The 18,992-nt window shown below is 42.4% G+C and overlaps 1 protein-coding gene across 2 annotated transcripts in view; it reads left to right on the forward strand.

Moving 5' to 3' along the window:
- The window catches only part of LOC134227973 (protein tincar), a 541,225-nt gene that overhangs the window by 313,307 nt on the left and 208,926 nt on the right, over positions 1 to 18,992 (forward strand). For both annotated transcript variants that reach the window (XM_062709692.1, XM_062709690.1), the window contains exon 5: positions 6,571 to 6,586. The gene's annotated coding sequence lies outside the window, so the exon portion shown is untranslated. The remainder of the gene's footprint in view (positions 1 to 6,570; positions 6,587 to 18,992) is intronic.

The raw sequence follows: 18,992 nt of genomic DNA on the forward strand, positions 1-18,992 counted from the left end.
ATGTCTATTAAACATCACTCACTGAATTCCTTGGAAAAATCCTTTTCGAATAAGCCCTTAATCTCTTCTGTGAGTCGTCCGTAAAAATGTTATCCTATTTTGTATAAAAAAAATATATATTTAATGAACTTTTAGGCTTGTATGACCCTAAAATCCCCTATAATTCAATATTTTTAATAAAATACATAAATATTCGTTATTTGATTAGTATCATTGACAAATATACATTTAATTATCATTACTACATCATTTCCTTGATCAGAATCATAGAGTTAAATTATTTTATAGGGGAATTTGGGCAAAAAGGTAGAAAAAAGAGTATCTCTCATCACCTCCTATCTATGATCACATCAAGACTCATATAATATGACTATTCTGGTCTTGCTATGCAATTGGGGTACGGTTTGGAAATGTTTGGCATCGGTGCTATTCAAAAGTTTTGAAAAATCGTTTTTCACTCAATGAATAACCAAATAAAACATTTGCGAAAATATTGACTTCATTAGTTTTTATTCGACAAATGTTTATCAATATCTGTTCAACACTTTGGGACAATAATATCAACAATTATCTGTAAATATTATCATTTTTCACAGAATAAGGTACACCGGGGCAAGTTGAAACGGTTTTTTCAAAGTTGAAATTCGAAGTGCTGTGAAAAAATCACCCTTTGATATATTTTGAATCCGTTTGCGGTGTTTGCTAGTTCGGGCCAAAGATTATACATAAAAAATAAGCAACTTTGAAAAACTTTTTTATAAATATTTTGTATATTTGAATTATTTTTTTATATGCATCGTTTCAACTTGCCCCGCGTATCGGGGCAAGTTGAAACACTGCGTTATATACAGACATAAGCTAATTCTGCCGTATTAATAACATAATGTATGTACTCAGTGAGACTCAAGAAGCACGAGGTTGTAAAGGTGACTATCATACTGCCAGGATTCGCATGACGATTTTGATTTTCTTTCAGAAATTAGTTTAATATTGTCTCCTGTTTAAGAAAAACTGATGAAATAGTAGGCTTTGTTCTAGAAATTTGAAAACAAATCCCACTTTTGTTGTCTCATCTTGATATTTTCTCGCATAAAAATCACATTCCAAATTTTTTAAACCGTAGACGGATTTCGAATCATAGGATCATAATCCGTACAGCTATTTTCTAACTAAATACTTAATTTAAAGCAGACCGATTGACAAGACTAAATAGTTCAATACACATCTTGAGAAACGATCCCTTTGATTTTTTTCTGCTGATCTTACTCTATTAATTGCAATTTGCAATTCAAACCCAGTCACTTTCGGTACAATTATATTAGGCACGCGACAAAATGGCGTCTGAAACTTTGCGTTTTCTGGGTGGCGATTTGTTTTTCAATTGTGATATTTTAATTTCAGAGCATAATTTCCATTTCATCGGCCAGAAAGCTTACTGTCAAGTATAATATCAGGATAAGATAAATGATTTATAAATGTATTTCCACTAAAACCCTTTTAATTTAGTGATATCTTACAAAGTGGACGGAATTCGGTGCTGCACGGATTTCTTTTACACAAAAAATAAACTTAAGTATGGTCCAATTAATTGTCCCACAGCAATAAATACAGATGAAGAATATTGTGTCAATTTTTTGGAAAGATAGCATTTTTTTCAATTTATTAGATTTTTGCCTTTCTCGTATACTAAGTATACGGTAAAGGCTATATGATCGCTCCAAAAACAAACTTTTTATAGAAGGCTCGGAGACCCATAGTGTTATATACCGATCGACTCAGCTCGACGAATTGAGGTGATGTCTGTGTGTATGTGTGTGTGTGTGTGTGTGTGTGTGTGTGTGTGTGTGTGTGTGTGCGCACCCCACCCAAAAAATGTCACTCATTTTTCAGGTACTTATCCTTAACTGATTTACTCGCAACAAGTTGCATTCGACGCAGGATACTCTACCATTGTTTCCTATTGAAAATTGGTCAGATCGGACTATGGGCTCGGAAGTTATGGCCAAAATATCACTTTTTATAAAAAAAGAAGTAAAAAATGTCACTCATTTTTCAGGCACTTATCCTTAACTGATTTACTCGCAACATGTTGCACTCGACGCAGGATACTCTACTATTGTTTCCTATTGAAAATTGGTCAGATCGGACTATGGGATCGGAAGTTATGGCCAAAATACCACTTTTTATAGAAAAATGTCACTCATTTTTCAAGTACTTATCCTTAACTGATTTACTCGCAACAAGTTGCATTCGACGCAGGATAACCTATTATTGTTTTCTATTGAAAATTGGTCTGATCGGACTATGAGCTCGGAAGTTATGGCCAAAATATCACTTTTTTTTATTAAAAAAAGAAGTAAAAAAATGTCACTCATTTTTCAGGCACTTATTCTCAACCGATTTGCTCGCAACATGTTGCACTCGACGCAGAATACTCTCCCATTGTTTCCTATTGAAAATCGGCCAGATCGGACTATGGGCTTAAAAGTAATGGCCAAAATACTATTTTTATAATGCACGAGAAGGGCACCATCACCGCTAGGTGGATTAATCAGGGTTTTTTTTGTATTTTTCCAAAACAAGCTTGAAAAATTCCACGGAAAATTACTCAAGTCGGAGAAAATGACATGGGACTCTTATGTGAATAAAGAGCAGTGTACAACAAAGTCACAAGTGTATTTTCAGAGACCAAATTCTGGAGAACGCACTACGCTGAAAATTTATCAAATTGATTTCCTCCTACTGGTGACCACTCAGATTACTATTCAGGATGGTTCACTTGTATATTGTGCACTTGATTGATTCGCCATTAATTAACCAGCCAGCATATCTCTCATAAACTCTTTGATTAGAGAAATGTACAGCTGGGGAAGTGAAAGGTGGAGTTAACGAAATGTTTACATACTCTATGTTTTATTTTTCTGAGAGTCAGTGCTCAGTAGATTAAGAATCCCAAAACTGCAGTTTAAACATGGATGGTTGCATTCATGACGGAATAGGCGGAAATTTATTAAATTTATTTCCAGAAGTTTACATGTTTTTATAAATTTATGTTTTCCGAATGTATTTAATGACCATGTTGAATTCTGGAAAAAAATATTACCTTTAATTGCGAGGGTGACATTTTGAATCGTTGTTTCAACTTGCCCCGCACCACGCATTTCTATTTGCCCCGATGAGTTGAACATGTGGAGCAATATCAAACAACCAAAATACAAAAATAAAAACGAGTCTTTCATCGATTTTTTATAATCATTATGCTTATTCAACATTGAATGATTACCCACCGTGAAAATTTGATGAAAAAACTCTTCCAAACATCGTTTTGAGACGTGTTTCATTGGCACGTCAAATAGTTGGTTTGGATTTTGCAAAGGGCGAAAAATAAACAATGGCAGGGATTGCTTTTGAAAGCTGCAATCTTCCGGGAATGGCAGTCAGAAGGTGCATTTAGGGGAGTAGTTTGTTGAAAAAAATAATCAGAGCATTCGGTCATTTCTTATCTTAATTATAGCTTCCGTTTCAACTTACCCCGCGTTTCAACTTGCCCCGGTGTACCTTACATGAAAATTTCACATAAAATGCACTTCGTTGCTTATTTGACCCCAAAATCCTTTAAATTTCCAGATTTCCACAGTGAAGAGATAAACACAATTTTAGAAGAATGTCTTAAAGATAAAATGACAAAAAATATAAAAACTCGTGATATGTGGGACATTGGGGCAAAACGAGCTCAATAACTACATACAGAATTGCTCCACGTCCATGAAATTGTTGGAATTTGTTGGAAAATTATCTTTTTTCGAATAAGCTCTTGATCTCTTCTGTAGGTTGTTCGTAACGGAAGTTATCAATGTTTTCCACCTTTGACATCGGATTTCCCCAGTGTGGGGCGCTTTGGGCTTGTATTCAAGCCTTCACAAAAGCTTATGTGCCACATCAAACATAATTTACGAGACACCTACAGGTTTAGGTCCCCGACTGAATGAGGCCTTGGTTTAGACGAATTCAGTTGATCATTTCTTGTATTATTCTACTTAGTAGATTAAATGTACTAGGTAGAGCTTCATTCAAGCTCACAAAATAATCAACCAACCTACTCATTAACCAAGACAATGTATGTCACCACACTGACTTAGAGACATCATCACTTGAGGTAAATTTTCAATGGAATTCTGACGAGTTCTATATTAACAACATTTATAAACTATCATACGAGTTTGTATTCTAATGTAGTTCCGAATTCGGGTGAATTAATGTTCTAACCACGTTTTATTGCTTTTCAGATACGTATTTCGTCCTCAACTGTAAGACCATCTTTAGTGTCTCGTACCAAGGATGTTAACGATCATTCAGTAATTTGCGTTCGATCATTTAGTAGTTTGTTAATAACACATTCCAGAAGCTGAATTTCAAAATATGTTGTATGGTGGACTTCTAGTGCGAAGGTTTTTCTACAACTCTGCCTAATGGTTCGTTGTTTGAATTCCACTAGTAACGGAGTTATAGCTATAGTTTTAGTAACTCAGACTAAATGATAACCAAGGAATGTAAAATAACAACATTGCCAATGACAACAACATTATCCTCTCTTGTAAATGTTGGGACAAACTCAACTCGCAATAAGCGTTTGTCCCAAACTGCAACAGAATAGGACAATGATCGCCTGCCACGCATTTTGAGAAGTAGTCGGTTTCCGATGATGTTTTTGGTTGAATTAGTATCAGTTATCATACATTAGACATAAACTTAACCATCTGTTGCCATGATTTGTGTTTTACTTCTGAAATATACAAGTTATCGCAGTTTGAAAAGTTCCCAACAGTTACCTCTCCATGTTTGTTGCAAATAAAATGGAACGCAACAATGTCTTTATCTTCTGCAGATGGGGACAAAGAGTTATCGCTATTCTCTTTTGTCGCTTGTTTTTTGCATTTTTCAGCGACAATTACATTCCTTGATGATAACAAAACTCCAATCATTTAGTTTAAGTTACTGTAACTAGCGCTCTAACTCCGTTATTAGTTGAATTCTAATAACGAATCATTAGGCAAAGTTGTAGAAAAACCTTCGCACTAGAAGTCCTCCATACAACATATTTTGAAATTCAGCTTCTGGAATGTGCTATTGACAAATTAATAAATGATCGAAAGCAAATTACTGAATGATCGTTAACATCCTTGTCTCATACTTTACTCGACTCAAGTTAATTATTTTTTGTATTGCGGATGGTCATCGGCGTGACAAAATTAAGACAGGTGCCGACCCAAAATCATCGGCGGCGGCGGCGTGAGTAAAACCACCGGCGGCGGCGGCGTGGCGTAGCGCCGCACAGGTCTAGCGCAGTAAAAGGCTTTATTTATTGAATGCTGCATTTCACAGGGAAATATTGACATTTCACAAACATAAATATTTTACGTCATTTTAAATCATAATTAAAATTAGGACTGCTAGAAACACGATTCATATCCCGAAACAGAATCAACACTACAAACGATTTAATTGCACCATCTGTTCTATTCATGATTTCGGTAATTTTGATGACCCTCAACACTTCAGTATGAATCGATTCAACGTAAAATATTATAATTTGAAGCCCACACCAAATCTACCTACACTGCAGTGCATTTTCCAAAAGCACTGTCCTTTAGGATCTCACGCTTCGTGCCGTATCCCATCCATCTTCCACGATCTATGCTTCTCCCGAGTTTCAGTCCCCAACTGAAGCAAAGTTTTATTTATTCCGATATATGCATGCATGTCTGCACACATTGCCTGCCGACGAGCATAGAAAAAAAGCACATCGCTCGATTTTCACTTGGATTACTCCGGTGAAAAGTTTTCACTTCTTTTTTGCTATGCAAATCTTCGGTCCTATTTGCCTATGTCAAGCAGTGTGCAGCGAACAATGTTTGCATCTGGATTTTTCCCTTTCCCGTATAGACAAGTGTATAGATGAACTGTTTACATTGTGTACTGTAGAAGCAATACACGGGTACTTTGGAGAAGTTTCGGGATCAAGACTCATTCCATTTGGAACGGTACAATGTGTATGCCATTTTCTCCAGAGTGCAAAATTGTCGAGTGCCGTTCGTTTCCGGCTGCTACAGAAAACTCTCTTTGCCTCCGCAAGGAAAATTGCTGGAAAATCCGATTATCAAGTTTGTTTGTTCTACATCGATAGACAATGCATTCCTTCTTGATTGATGCAAACAATGCCAGCACAGAATTCCAAGACTATGGATGAAAAGATGTTTAGAGGTTCAACTTCATGCTTAATTACTTTATTAAAGTTCGTTAGGGGAACACGAAAAGTTACATCCAATCACATCAGTACAGAAAAGCCAAACGCAAGAGTTGTCATTAAACTATGTTATATTGTGACTAATTTGTGTCAAACTTGTGTCAAATTTCTCATGTTTTACAAATTTCTATATTTTATTCTAAACAGTTTACAATAAAAAATGTGACTGGTTTCCTATATATTTCAACATTTACCACAACGTGGTTTTCGAAATAACATTAATCTCGATTAAAAAAACTAATAGCATTAATTTCCTCTCATTTCAGACTCAGAAGCAATCAGGTAAGTCTAGGAGAAAACGTCCTTCCAGCTCTGGCTGGTCTACACATTTTAATCCCTCGCAATCCGCCGAAAGTATTTTATGGCCCAGCATTTCAATCAAATATCAGAGCACCACTTGTAACAACAAAGCCATTAAATGGATCGTAAAACCAGGTCCTTCTCCACTTTATTGCAACGATAGCGGGAGTTTCCCAGATTGCATGAGAAAGGAAAACCGTTGCATGCTTTGCCTGTTTTTTGTAGTCGCCATGTAGAATTGCTTTACAACGACTTTTTATGCCTTGTTGCAAGCTGTAAAACGGGGCGATCTTTCCTATTGATGAAAAAAAAAAATCTCGTGATATAAATATGGACATGATTCTTTTTAAGATTAAACTTGATCGAGGTACGCTGTTCGACCGAAGAATAAGTATTCGTAATTTATCATGAAATATTCTTATTCAAGTGTGTACTATCCAAATACTATACTAAACAAATATTTCAATTATTCACCAGACCCAGGCACTGTCGAATTCGCTTTTCAATGATGACGAGGAATTAAGTTTTAAAAAAGATTTGTGATTTTCTAACATTAGTTGCTAATAAAAAATTCATTAATTATACCCAGTCATAGTACATTTTTCGCAAATAGCTTTTGATTTCGTGAAGCGTGAAGGTAATTTCTTACTTTACGTCTAAATGAAGAATCATGCTTGCAAATTCATTGCCCAATTAGAAGGTTAATTTGAAAGAGTTTCTTTGAAAAATGGAAAATCCGGAATATCCGTTTAATGTTGTGAATATTTTCAGTGGAAATTCAAAAGAGTTTTGCTTGGCAATTAAAAAAAAAAATTTCGTTGAAATTGAAAAGCAATTCTCATAAAAGTTAAAAGGATTTGACTAGGTTATATCAACATATGTTATTATGCTAAACTAAATTTTTATAACTCAATTTGTTAGAAAAATGGTGCAGGATGTTGATAAAATATATAAATTTCTATAAAAAATTACACTACTTGAAACAAAAACCTATCAAATTTTGTTACAATTTTACCATAAAAATAGCATATTTTGTTGGAATTTAAAACAGAATCAGATACGAAATATATTGTTTACTGTGCAGTTGAAAATTTTTACAGGCCATGATAGGTCTCCAGATTGCGATCAACAATCATAAATTCTTGTTTTTTTTTCTGAACAAGAATTTTTTTTAAGAATAACTAACAACATAACAAATTAGGCAACCTTTTCAAATAATATTATCGTTGTGATATCTATGGCTGGGAGACTTTGCTACATCTATTTTAATTGCCAATCGGTTGGACAATTCGGTGTTTAGCATTTTTTAAATAATATCATGATAAAATCTTGTTACAACATTTGGAAGATAATGGCCACTAAGAACAAAGTTGTATCAAAATAAATTATAAATATCACAGTATGTTAACATTGTGTTCAGTTTTTGTAATGCTCTTCTCGTCGGGTTGCTCGACAGAAGGCGGAAAATACGGCAGAAGGGTTTGGTGAAACCGCCATTGAATGTAGCCGTAAGCTTAGAAATTTATAAACAAAAACAATTAAACTTACTAAACAAAGATCAAGGAAACGGATTCACCTGGCTCTATAAATTACTACCCACAAGACGACGACGAATCGATCCAAACGACATGCCATGCCTGCAAACCATATTGAAAGTTGGCAATCAATGTTTTTCTTCAGTCGATAATAAAACACTGAAGAAGTTTTCAAATAGAAAACGAAATACGTATCTGTTAATAAAAGGTGAATATAGCGGAAGTAATTGAAATAGTGAAGTGTTTTAGCTTTCTTGGCTTTCTTGGCGCCCCAAGGACGAGGGTCGATTTCGGCCGAGGTCGCTTGGCGCCCGGTTAACGATGATTCTGGGATTGCCGTGGGGTCCACGTCGGGACTAGTTCCCACTGGGGTGGCAGGATGTGCCCGTCCGAAGCGGAGCTCCACCGTCGGCCCGAGAAAGTGGTTTCTTTACTCCGGCGATTTTACTAGCGGCCGGGCTAGATATGAATGTTTCAAAATGGACGGTGTTTGTCCTCGAAGAGGTTTGTTCCGTGATGGGTTCGAAAGACCACGTGGCTCCGGGTGTCGCAGCGGCGCACTACTTTGTGCTCGTACGCGGAACTTCGAGTGGGCGGGAATGGGTGTACTACTTCTAAAAAAAGGTCGGTCGACCTAGGACCCACGCCGGGTTCAGAACCGTCCGTAGCCAACACAATGAAACAATTCTTGAAGTAATTTCCGGGAAATATCTTGAAGGAAATTCTGAGAGAGTTCATGGAAGAATATGCAGGAGTTTATGGGAAGAATTCGGAGTATTTTCTTTCAGTTTTTCCGGAGAAATCCCTGAATAAGTTTTCCGGAGCTGTGGAGCTGAATTTTGGGAAGAGTATGTGAAGAAATATTTACTTCAGGAGAGAATTTCTGGGAGAATTTCTGGAGAAATTTCCGCAGTATTGTCTGGTGAATTTCTTGTATGATCCCAGAAGAGTTCTTGGAGAAATTTCCAGATTAGTTCCTGAAGAAATTGGATGAATTTACACTGGAATTTCTCCAGGAATTACAAGGAGAATTCCTGAAGGAAGTTCCAAAAATTCCAGAATGATTTTCCGGAGGAATTCTCGGAAGAGTTCTGGGGGAAATTACTTAGGGTCCTGTACAACTCCGGTAGCGCAAAGGGCCGACTTGAAAGATCTCCATCCTGAGCGATGTCCAGCTATCGCTTTAACCTGTTGCCAGGTTAGATTTCGATCGACTTCTTTTATTTCTTTATAGTGGCTTCGCCGCCACTGCTGCAATGTCCCGCTGGGTTCCGGTCTAATGCTTGTTTACAGATTTCGTTTCCGCCCCTACGTAGAGTGTGGTCGACCCAGCCTCACTTCCGATCCCGAATTTCCGTTGCTATTGGCCTCTGGTGACAACGACGTTGAAGCTTGTTGTTTGAGACCCAGTTGTGAGGCCACCAGACCCGAATTATATACCGCAGGCATCTGTTGATGAACACCAGCAGCCTTTGAGTGTTCTCCACTCTTGCCCAGTCAACACAAAATCGCATATGCTAGCGAATAAGTGTGCAAGGTGGAGGCGATATAGGCGCATTCCTCCATTTGACTATATGCAAAATGCACGTATATGGCCTCCACTTTGTACACTTATTCGCTATGATATACGACCTTGTGTTTGCTGGGTGGTACCGTCGTCTGACGCCATTTGGCTATTAAGATATTGGAAGCTTTCAACATTCTCCACTGATTGCCTGGCTACTGTGAAACTGGAAGGGATAACCTTGTTTACATCCAACGATTAGGTTTTTTTTGCCGTTGATGACTAAACCTGCCGAAGAGGAGGGCTCGGCAAGGTCGTTGAGCTTACTCTGCATATCAGAGCGCCGTTGAGTGAGTAGTGCAACGTCATCAGCCAATTCGAAGTCGTTTAGGTGCTCCATGGTTATAACTGCCGCGGTTTGGTTCACGGTCAATCGCCCCTACCAGAATTTCGTCGATTACGATGAGGAACAGTAACGGTGATAGAATACATCCTTGGCTCACACCAGCTACGACCCGGATAGGGTCGGACAAGACCCCATTGTGCAGCACTCTACACGAGAAGACCTCGTACTGTGCCTCGATGAGGCCGATGATTTTCTCAGGAACCCCCTTGCGTCTCAGGGTAACCCACAACTCGTGATTGAGACGGTCGAAAGCTTTTTCGTAGTCAATAAACACCAAGTAAAGGGACTCTTGGAATTCGTTGACCTGCTCCAGAATGATACGGAAACGGAGCGTGACAATATGGTCCACACAGGATCTTCCGGCACGGAATCCGGCCTGCTGCCACCGGAGAGTCGCATCGATCTTCTGCTGAATCCGGGCTAGGATAATTTTGCATAGAACTTAGAGAACGGTACACATCAACATAATGCCTCGCCAGTTCTCGCATAAGTCAGGTCACCCTGTTTGGGCACCTTCACTAAGATACCTTGCATCCAGTCGACCGGGAAAGTTGCGGTGTCCCAGATATTAGGAAATAAACGATGCAGTAGTTCAGCGGATGTCATGGGGTCAGCTTTGAGCATCTCGGCTGATATGCGGTCGACCCCTGGGGCTTTATTTGATTTCATGACGCTTGTTATACGTCGGATCCTAGGCAGATCATGCCGAGGTGGTGGTGGCCTGGCTGGCACTTGAAAAAGCTGTTCGAAGTGCTCGAACCAGCGTTTCAACTGTTCAGTTGAGTCGGTCAATAACTGATTATTCGCGTCTTTCACAGGCATCGTTGCATTCATCTTCGCCCCGCTTAAGCGTCGTGAGATATCGTAGAGGAGGCGAATGTCCCCGGTTGCTGCGGCTCTCTCTCCTTCGTCGGCAACGCTCGCTTGTCCCGTCGACATGAGCGTTTTACTTCCTTCTCAAGAGCCGATTATCGTTGACGGGCTAAGACTTTGGCTCCTCTGGTTTTTGATCTCTCTATCGCGGCTTTGGCTTCTCTTTGCTCCTCTATCTTCCTCCAGGTCTCATCGGTGATCCATTGTTTTTTCTGGGTGCGCAGTTCGCCCAGATTGTTCTCGCTGGTGACGATGAAGGCATTCTTTATGGCGGTCCACCTACCGGAATATCTGCAGCACGCGTCTCCAGTTCTGCAACGAAGGACCGTTTCACCGTGCCATCTTCCAGTTGGTGTGCCTTGAACCGTCGTCCACCTCTCCTCCTGCCGATGAATCCGCGCAATGCGCAGATGTATTTCACCGACGAGGAGATGATGATCAGATGCGATGTCGGTACTACGTTTATTCCGTACATCAAGAAGGTTCCGTTTCCATTTTCGGCTGATGCAGATGTGGTCGATTTAATTTTCTGTAAAGCCGTCACGCGAGACCCACGTGACCTTGTGAACCTTGATCTCCCGATCACCATGTCGTTATTACCACAGAATTCTGCGAAAAACTCTTTTCCCCCCATTTCTCCGAGACCATGTCCCAAAATGCGCTCATGGTTCGAGTTGTCGGATCCGATCTTCGCATTGAAGTCGCCCAAACATATCTTGATGTCACCTTTTGGAACACGCACCCCGGCATCGAGGAGCTGGCTTCCCACTTCATAAGCGCAGAGTGTGCCTGGGCGCTTAGTAGGAAGCCAACTCCGCGATGCCGGGAAGCGTGTTCACCTCGTAAACCAGAGTATAGCAGAACTTGTCCCGACGGCGTTCTGTGTTCTCCAAAGTTTGGCCAACGAACTTAACTCAGTCCCAGGATCTCAAGCTTCATGCAGCGTGCCTCATTGGCATGTTGTGTCAATTTACCCTGCTGTGCTAGGGTTAAAAAGTTCCATGTTCCTATTCTGCCGTAATTTGGCAAAGTGACGTATACGCCATTTTCTAAAAATGATGTTAACGAGTTCAACTCACCGAGCTCTTTAACAGAAAAATGGAAAACATGTAGTTACAACCTTGGCGCATACGTCGTTTTTTCAGATTACGGCAGTATTCGTGTTCGTTGTTTCGCGCTAAGAGTCGTCGCCGTAAAATCAGTCCGTATTCTTTCATTATCGGATTCTGGAAAAATTTGATGTTTCGGGAACAGTAGGTTGTTGGCCCAAGGTTCCCTATCCACCGGGATGGGGCTGCCATCATAGGTATAGCTTCCGGGGAATAGCATTTCACACTCAGCCACACTGGATGCCAGAACTGACGCTGTTGTAGCCGCACCTCCTTGGTAAACAGACCCTCGACCAGTCGGGTCAAATTTGTTTAAAGTCCCACCCAACACCAGGACTAGGCTAGTGCGCTTTTAGCGGCACACGGTCGCTTTGATAGGGCCTGCTTGTGTTCAAGAGATCCTACAGGACGCACCCTCTCAATCTAGCTGATATCAGGATAACAGTGCCCAGGTTACACTACCAGCTAAGTACGCAACCCTTAGCTGGCGGTCAATTGTCATCAAAAGACCCGTGGAAGCACGAGTATTGGAACTTGTGAGGACTACAGCTATGTTAAGCGCTCCTTCCCGGGTGTCAACCCACTATTTCGTAGCCCGGGTAACGAAATTAATTTTAGATAAAAACGCTTACATTATACGGAATCAATAAAACAATGTTTGTTTACAAAATAAGTTACGCCCAAATCGCAGTATTCTTTGCTAGGGTAATTGTGTAACGTTAATCCGTTCCCCGGGTCCGCTAACTCGATTCCCTCCGGTATGTTTCATACACTTGCCTAAACTTCAGAGGTTGGCAAGTTCGCTGTAACCTTCGATAAGATGAAGAACTCCATTGATCGGGCGTACAACGAAACGCCAGACTTGATGACAACTTTTGATACCGTGCGGGACCGAAATCCGTACAGCACCGAAATCCGTCCACCTCATGAGATATCAATAAATTAATGTAGGAATAATTAATCTTATCCTGTTCAGATACTTGACAGTAAGCTTTTAGGACATAGAATTGGAAAGAAGGGTTTGAAATTAAACCAACAAAAATCAAAAACAAGTCCCCACCCACCAAACGCGGAGTTTGTGCCGCCATTTTGTTTTCGGGTAGAGCATAATTGCACCAAAAGTAACTGTGTTTTAATTGCTAATTGCAAATCATTACATAAGATAAGCGGAATACAAATCGAAGGGATCGCATCTCAAGGTGCGTATCGAACTATTTACAGTGGGAGTTTAGTCAATAAGACTGTTTCAATTTAAATATTTAGTTAAAAAATAGCTGTACGGATTTTGATCCTTAGAATCGAAATCCGTCCACGGTGGACGGATTTCGAGTCAGGAGTAGTTGATTTAATTCATTATTTTATCATATTTTTCGTAGTTTTTTATGAGTAAATGTAAAACACTTCAAAAGTAGAAGCCTTCATGCTCCTGTGTCAATGACAAACGTTTTATTTACATTCGATTCCTATTTTCTAATGACTTTTTCATATACTAAGGTGCTTAAGTGTACGGATTTCGATGCCTCACGGTACCCTGAATCGAAATGTTGGTCTTCTGGACGGAAATGTACATCGCCTGGCAAAGATTACCGTTACACTCTGACGCTGAATCTAGAAGGGTTCTTTAGCCAAGAGAACTTATGATGATATACACTGCGCCGCATTGGAAGAAGTAGATTCGACCGCTGAAGCATTCGCCGCCCTGAGCTTTGCGCTTGTGCTACCCTCCTGACGTCCTTGGCTACCCTTGTGATCTCCTACCTTGCAGCATAGTAACGAACGGTGTTACAATTCCGACAGAAGAAATTCGGCCTGCATTCTCGAGATAGTTGACCGCGCTTGAGACAATTGTGGTAAAGAGATTCCGCGCCCAAGACAGACCTGGCTGGGACAGCAGACAATTAGACATCTTTAGAAACGATGGACACATCCGAAATCCATGTTTCTGCGCACACGAGGGATACTAAGCGTTGTTCGACTGCACTACGTTGTTAACTTCCGTTGAAAACGGCATTCCTCTGAATTACGGATACAGACGAGAGCTTAGATGGCAGCCCTCCCGTCCTACTTAGTCACACTTGGTCGACAACTAAGAAGCTTTGCACAAATCCAAAAATTTATATTTGTCTGTCTAGTCTATATGTGTGGATGTGAGCGTGTATGTGTGTACAAAAAATAGTGTGCCGTACGGCCGATCACCTTTACAGTCTCTAAAAATGCTCCTGCAGGTACGGATTCGCACTGCCTCCGCCCTCATGGGTCTCAATTCCGTACTGTTGGTTACTATCAACTCCCCAAAGTCAACATTTTGCGCTCCCGCATGTACGGGTTCGCACTGCCTCCGCCCTCATGGGTCTCAATTGCGTACTGTTGGTTATTATCAACTCCCCAAAGTCAACATTTTGCGCTCCCGCATGTACGGATTCGCACTGCCTCCGCCCTCATGGGTTTCAATTGCGTACTGTTGGTTATTATCAACTCCCCAAAGCCAACATTTTGCGCTCCCGCATGTACGGATTCGCACTGCCTCCGCCCTCATGGGTTTCAATTGCGTACTGTTGGTTATTATCAACTCCCCAAAGTCAACATTTTGCGCTCCCGCACGTACGGATTCGCACTGCCTCCGCCCTCATGGGTTTCAATTGCGTACTGTTGGTTATTATCAACTCCCCAAAGCCAACATTTTGCGCTCCCGCATGTACGGATTCGCACTGCCTCCGCCCTCATGGGTTTCAATTGCGTACTGTTGGTTATTATCAACTCCCCAAAGTCAACATTTTGCGCTCCCGCACGTACGGATTCGCACTGCCTCCGCCCTCATGGGTTTCAATTGCGTACTGTTGGTTATTATCAACTCCCCAAAGTCAACATTTTGCGCTCCCGCATGTACGGATTCGCACTGCCTCCGCCCTCATGGGTTTCAATTGCGTACTGTTGGTTATTATCAACTCCCCAAAGTCAACATTTTGCGCTCCCGCACGTACGGATTCGCACTGCCTCCGCCCTCATGGGTTTCAATTGCGTACTGTTGGTTATTATCAACTCCCCAAAGTCAACATTTTGCGCTCCCGCATGTACGGATTCACACTGCCTCCGCCCTCATGGGTTTCAATTGCGTACTGTTGGTTACTATCAACTCCCCAAAGTCAACGGTTTGCGCCCCCGCATGTACGGATTCCCACTGCCTCCGCCCTCATGGGTTTCAATTGCGTACTGTTGGTTATTATCAACTCCCCAAAGTCAACATTTTGCGCTCCCGCATGTACGGGTTCGCACTGCCTCCGCCCTCATGGGTTTCAATTCCGTACTGTTGGTTATTATCAACTCCCAAAGTCAACATTTTGCGCTCCTGCATGTACGGATTCGCACTGCCTCCGCCCTCTTGGGTCTCAATTGCGTATACTAGCACCCATATTGGTCCCAGTTTCATATTGGAAGTATCTTACTGTTCCCTGAAATCCCATTTTCACATCGCATGAAAAATAGTTTATTTTGGGATACTTGGGTTATACAGCCCTCCCGTCCTACTTAGTCACACTTGGTCGACAACTAAGAAGCTTTGCACAAATCCAAAAATTTATATTTGTCTGTCTAGTCTATATGTGTGGATGTGAGCGTGTATGTGTGTACAAAAAATAGTGTGCCGTACGGCCGATCACCTTTACAGTCTCTAAAAATGCTCCTGCAGGTACGGATTCGCACTGCCTCCGCCCTCATGGGTCTCAATTCCGTACTGTTGGTTACTATCAACTCCCCAAAGTCAACATTTTGCGCTCCCGCATGTACGGGTTCGCACTGCCTCCGCCCTCATGGGTCTCAATTGCGTACTGTTGGTTACTATCAACTCCCCAAAGTCAACATTTTGCGCTCCCGCATGTACGGATTCGCACTGCCTCCGCCCTCATGGGTTTCAATTGCGTACTGTTGGTTATTATCAACTCCCCAAAGTCAACATTTTGCGCTCCCGCACGTACGGATTCGCACTGCCTCCGCCCTCATGGGTTTCAATTGCGTACTGTTGGTTATTATCAACTCCCCAAAGTCAACATTTTGCGCTCCCGCATGTACGGATTCACACTGCCTCCGCCCTCATGGGTTTCAATTGCGTACTGTTGGTTACTATCAACTCCCCAAAGTCAACATTTTGCGCTCCCGCATGTACGGATTCGCACTGCCTCCGCCCTCATGGGTTTCAATTGCGTACTGTTGGTTATTATCAACTCCCCAAAGCCAACATTTTGCGCTCCCGCATGTACGGATTCGCACTGCCTCCGCCCTCATGGGTTTCAATTGCGTACTGTTGGTTATTATCAACTCCCCAAAGTCAACATTTTGCGCTCCCGCACGTACGGATTCGCACTGCCTCCGCCCTCATGGGTTTCAATTGCGTACTGTTGGTTATTATCAACTCCCCAAAGCCAACATTTTGCGCTCCTGCATGTACGGATTCGCACTGCCTCCGCCCTCATGGGTTTCAATTGCGTACTGTTGGTTATTATCAACTCCCCAAAGTCAACATTTTGCGCTCCCGCATGTACGGGTTCGCACTGCCTCCGCCCTCATGGGTCTCAATTGCGTACTGTTGGTTATTATCAACTCCCCAAAGTCAACATTTTGCGCTCCCGCATGTACGGATTCGCACTGCCTCCGCCCTCATGGGTTTCAATTGCGTACTGTTGGTTACTATCAACTCCCCAAAGTCAACATTTTGCGCTCCCGCATGTACGGATTCGCACTGCTTCCGCCCTCATGGGTTTCAATTGCGTACTGTTGGTTATTATCAACTCCCCAAAGTCAACATTTTGCGCTCCCGCATGTACGGATTCGCACTGCCTCCGCCCTCATGGGTTTCAATTGCGTACTGTTGGTTATTATCAACTCCCCAAAGTCAACATTTTGCGCTCCCGCATGTACGGATTCGCACTGCCTCCGCCCTCATGGGTCTCAATTGCGTACTGTTGGTTACTATCAACTCCCCAAAGTCAACATTTTGCGCTCCCGCATGTACGGATTCGCACTGCCTCCGCCCTCATGGGTTTCAATTGCGTACTGTTGGTTATTATCAACTCCCCAAAGTCAACATTTTGCGCTCCCGCATGTACGGATTCGCACTGCCTCCGCCCTCATGGGTCTCAATTGCGTATACTAGCACCCATATTGGTCCCAGTTTCATATTGGAAGTATCTTACTGTTCCCCTGAAATCCCATTTTCACATCGCATGAAAAAATAGTTTATTTTGGGATACTTGGGTTATACAGCCCTCCCGTCCTACTTAGTCACACTTGGTCGACAACTAAGCTTTGCACAAATCCAAAAATTTATATTTGTCTGTCTAGTCTATATGTGTGGATGTGAGCGTGTATGTGTGTACAAAAAATAGTGTGCCGTACGGCCGATCACCTTTACAGTCTCTAAAAATGCTCCTGCAGGTACGGATTCGCACTGCCTCCGCCCTCATGGGTCTCAATTCCGTACTGTTGGTTACTATCAACTCCCCAAAGTCAACATTTTGCGCTCCCGCATGTACGGGTTCGCACTGCCTCCGCCCTCATGGGTCTCAATTGCGTACTGTTGGTTATTATCAACTCCCCAAAGCCAACATTTTGCGCTCCCGCATGTACGGATTCGCACTGCCTCCGCCCTCATGGGTCTCAATTGCGTACTGTTGGTTATTATCAACTCCCCAAAGCCAACATTTTGCGCTCCCGCATGTACGGATTCGCACTGCCTCCGCCCTCATGGGTCTCAATTGCGTACTGTTGGTTATTATCAACTCCCCAAAGCCAACATTTTGCGCTCCCGCATGTACGGATTCGCACTGCCTCCGCCCTCATGGGTTTCAATTGCGTACTGTTGGTTATTATCAACTCCCCAAAGTCAACATTTTGCGCTCCCGCATGTACGGATTCGCACTGCCTCCGCCCTCATGGGTTTCAATTGCGTACTGTTGGGTACTGTCAGCTCCCCGATCTCGGCGTTTTCCGCTCCCTCATGTACGGATTCGCACTGCCTCCGCCCTCATGGGTTTCAATTGCGTACTGTTGGTTACTATCAACTCCCCAAAGTCAACATTTTGCGCTCCCGCATGTACGGATTCGCACTGCCTCCGCCCTCATGGGTTTCAATTGCGTACTGTTGGTTACTATCAACTCCCCAAAGCCAACATTTTGCGCTCCCGCATGTACGGATTCGCACTGCCTCCGCCCTCATGGGTTTCAATTGCGTACTGTTGGTTATTATCAACTCCCCAAAGTCAACATTTTGCGCTCCCGCACGTACGGATTCGCACTGCCTCCGCCCTCATGGGTTTCAATTGCGTACTGTTGGTTATTATCAACTCCCCAAAGTCAACATTTTGCGCTCCCGCATGTACGGATTCGCACTGCCTCCGCCCTCATGGGTTTCAATTGCGTACTGTTGGTTATTATCAACTCCCCAAAGTCAACATTTTGCGCTCCCGCATGTACGGATTCGCACCTGCCTCCGCCCTCATGGGTTTCAATTGCGTACTGTTGGTTATTATCAACTCCCCAAAGTCAACATTTTGCGCTCCCGCATGTACGGATTCGCACTGCCTCCGCCCTCATGGGTTTCAATTGCGTACTGTTGGTTACTATCAACTCCCCAAAGTCAACATTTTGCGCTCCCGCATGTACGGATTCGCACTGCCTCCGCCCTCATGGGTTTCAATTGCGTACTGTTGGTTATTATCAACTCCCCAAAGCCAACATTTTGCGCTCCCGCATGTACGGATTCGCACTGCCTCCGCCCTCATGGGTTTCAATTGCGTACTGTTGGTTATTATCAACTCCCCAAAGTCAACATTTTGCGCTCCCGCACGTACGGATTCGCACTGCCTCCGCCCTCATGGGTTTCAATTGCGTACTGTTGGTTATTATCAACTCCCCAAAGTCAACATTTTGCGCTCCCGCACGTACGGATTCGCACTGCCTCCGCCCTCAT

This window comes from Armigeres subalbatus, chromosome 3 (genome assembly GCF_024139115.2).
Source record: "Armigeres subalbatus isolate Guangzhou_Male chromosome 3, GZ_Asu_2, whole genome shotgun sequence".
Taxonomy (NCBI): Eukaryota; Metazoa; Arthropoda; class Insecta; order Diptera; family Culicidae; genus Armigeres; species Armigeres subalbatus.